This window comes from Penaeus monodon, unplaced genomic scaffold, assembly GCF_015228065.2.
Source record: "Penaeus monodon isolate SGIC_2016 unplaced genomic scaffold, NSTDA_Pmon_1 PmonScaffold_1452, whole genome shotgun sequence".
NCBI classification, from domain to species: domain Eukaryota; kingdom Metazoa; phylum Arthropoda; class Malacostraca; order Decapoda; family Penaeidae; genus Penaeus; species Penaeus monodon.
The window spans coordinates 12,501-16,226 of NW_023643621.1; the positions used below are offsets into that span (position 1 = coordinate 12,501).

The 3,726-nt window shown below is 38.8% G+C and overlaps 1 pseudogene; it reads right to left on the reverse strand.

Moving 5' to 3' along the window:
- LOC119569360 overlaps positions 1-1,763 on the reverse strand; it is a 13,985-nt pseudogene extending 12,222 nt beyond the window's left edge.
- Between the last annotated feature and the right edge of the window lie 1,963 nt (positions 1,764-3,726).

A 3,726-nucleotide genomic window follows, 5' to 3' on the forward strand; every position in this document is an offset into this window, starting at 1 on the left:
AAATAATAATCCAACAAAATATATATTTGGTGTGTATATATATAATATATATATAATCTATATAAATTATTATATTATATATATATATGTCTGAGGATATTTATGTATATATAACTTTTCCAAAGCATGGAATTAACTTATGATTTGAGTACATGCATATGATTATCTAAGAGAAATTATCATTCTTTAAGGTAAATGTACACACAATTGTCAATCTTATACATAGGACATTCTAAAAAATCGTTGGGCAAGGGCAAGGGTTCTTATTTCAGAATCTGTTAGGCAATCAGGAAAACTTTCATGGATTATTTAGAAAAGGATAGAAAAAAAATAGTACCGTACCAGCTTTAGCAACGCTCATGTCGTATCGATTTATCTGCGACCTGTTGATGGCGGTTAATAACCCTGTGGTCCTTCTTCAACACTGCGACTGGATAATAAGATTCCAGTTGTGGTATCGTAGTTGACTCTGTAGTAGCCCGTCTCCTGCAGGTTGACGAATGAACCACGGGTCTGTGGGTGGAAGGATAGACGATCATAAAGACGATGATGTAATCCTCAGAGTCCTTCATCCATAACTTGGCTTGAGTACTGGTTCATAAAGTTGGCCTCACTCTGGGTCGGTAAGTCAGCGGCACCCACCACTTGTAATCAGTGCTGGTTGGAAGAGTTTGTGCTCCTTTCTACAAGGAAGCGTTATCCTGCAAATATAGAGTGATTATAGATTTAACGAAGCTAAATAATGATTTGTTACATGGTATATTTCTGTTTTTTCCGCAAAATAAGTACAAGCCCACCGGTGTCAAACATGGCGGAGGTTCATCCAGGCTTACTCGTTAACTGTGGATGACAGGGTAAGCCCTTCTGCAGCGTCCACGTGTCCTATGATATCTTGACAGTCACGTCTGGGGGTAGAATGCCATCCTCGTGAGCCGCCAGTGTGTTTGTTAAATATTTCCACAAGTCATCTTGCACATGCATTCTTGTATGCACCTGAATAAAGTTAAAAAAGAACTTCTATGAAAAAATGTACATTTGATTTTGAATATCTAGCATTAGTTGAAAATGAATAAAGATAAGATATTTCACTACATAATTCATTCTAGGCAGGCATAATTACAGTGATTCAGGTAGATTGGTGCAGCCCCTCCTAAATGTTGCTTCAGTGAAGGTAATGGGCATCATTCTGATGATAGAGCTCCTAAAAGAGACTAGACCATTAAATGATTACCCGTATGAATGAAAAGTCTTTTTTTTTGAAAACAAAATACCGAAACGAAGAAAAAGAAAATAAATGGCTAAGATTAAGTAAGTACTGACCCTTGATAGGATATGCCATCAAAAAGACTTCGGTTGATATCGTCAGGGTGATTGACGCGAAATGCGATCTGTGTGATGACTCCAGACTGGTCAAGATCGAACAACACCTCATGAAACTCCTTGGATGGCTGAAGTTGTCCAATACTTTCCCCACGTTGGTTCCTGCTATTGAATTAGAAAAGAAAAATATATATTCATGGATCAATTACTTCTTGCATTATTGATTGATACTACTTCAAAATACAAATTGTATCAGTATTCATGACATGAATAAGACATGAAAACTTCAAGATAACTCACACGATCAACGCCAAGAAAAATATTATCATATATAGGTAAGCAAAATCCTTCGTTAAGCCAGAGGTCGTCCCACCAACGGATTAACCAGGTTCCCAAACCACTGGTGGAGCCAAATTCATGGGATATGTCTCAGCTCACAGCATGCTCTTGATTCTGGGGGTCGACACTTTTCCGGAATGCTACATGAGGTACTTTTCATTGTTTGGAATTAATAGGCGAATTAATCTATCAATACAACTATTTGCTGGTGGGTCAAACATAAACAACAGCAAAAAATCTGTGTGGCCACATCAAATAGTCCATTGGGTGATTTTTTCAGCTCCAATGGTTACAAATGCAGTTGTATGTGCATTCAGTCAATCAAGAGTTTGGTCTTTGGTTAATTGTGGGCTCACTAGCTAGAAATTGCGGTGCACACTAAATTGCTGATTTTATGGCTTTTGGTTTGAAAATTCCAGCTATTTGTTTTTTATTTATTTGTATTAATATTTGCACAGACTAACCATGTTTGTTTTTCTTAAAATTACATTAGATCATTTTTTGTGAAGTAGTTTATTGCAGATAGTAGCATTTTCTAGCGCGTTTTCAATGATCTTTTATTGTCTTGCATTAGAAAACAGAAAATGCAGAGGATCAAAGACCATTATTTTGCGCTCAAAGAACCTGTGCACAAAAAATGCACCAAGAAGAGATATTGTGACATTTCTCGAAAATAAGGCAAAATAAAAAAATCAAAGGGATACGCGCCATTTGACATTTCGTCCACAAAAACAGAATATTCTAGTTATGCCACACATCTATGGTGGTATACACAGCATTTACATGTAAAGTAATTATAAGACCCCAGTTTTCCAATGGCTCCTGCGAGCAAGTCGGGTTAATGCAAAACCATACCATCTTCGGGAGGAGAGGAAAAGGCAAGTCGAAATACTATTCAAAAAAAACTCAGGATACTGGTGGGGCACACACATTACATTGAATTGCATATGTGCCTGATCTATGGCCTCTCGTCGCGCCCACCCACACTGCCGGACGGAGAATGTTCGGGACAAGATATTAAAAACACCACTTATTCGTACATACTTGTCTTCCAATTTTTTTTTTGCTGGCTTACGACCTCATATACCATAAAGCAATAAGGTTAAGAGCCCAAAATCACCTATTCATCAAATATAATCCCCCTGGAGTGATAATTTAGCAGAGGATCAATTGTTACAACTCAAAATCTCGTTTCTTCACCGGAATAAGAGCATGAAAGTTCTATTAGACATTATGTCCCTCATAAGTGCTAATTAATATTTGGTGTTTACTATGAGTTCCCTTTATACCTCGAAAGTACCACGTTGGTCATTCACTGTAGTGTGATTTGACAATCCGACACAACGGAAGGCGACGAGGAGGTGACATTGGAAACACTCTTCTCGTAACGGTCCCACACCCATCCCTCTTGCCCGACGCTGTCCATTTTAGAAAAATAGGACTCATTAAAAGTATTACCAGTGAAAATAATATGAACAAAGCCCCAAAATGACCATTCATTGTACATGGATATTTCCAAATTCTACCTACATAGGCACAGTTTCGGCACATGGGATCATGTTGGAAGAGGGTCGTCATCCAAGATTCATTGTGCGAGGTGAATGTCAAAAGATCCGCCTTCAGGGCAGGCGGATAGGCTCATCGAAGCAAGGGATAGGCTCTGCGGGCATCAGTGGGTGCCTGAAACTGGTCACAGCAACGTTCCTTGGGAAAAATGTTATAGTGTTTAGTACACAAATATTATGTATCAGAAAATTATAAGCAGTATGGAATAAGAACCACGCAATTAGTTATTCACCTGAGTGTTGCCGTCAGCATCCATGTAGGTCGACCTGTTAGAACCCGTTGTATGTGCTTGTTCATTGAGATAACCAAGGAATTCATGGAGAGAATGACTCGTCCCTTCTGCAGCTCCGTTCTTCAGATGGGGGGCGATATAAAAATGACGACCAGATCGTACTCATGCTTCTGATCCGCATGCCTTGGCCTGTCGCTTGACCAGGAGGTATACCCGAAAACGGAAGAGAGACGCAATGATATTCCAAATATATTAGATCATGCTGAAAT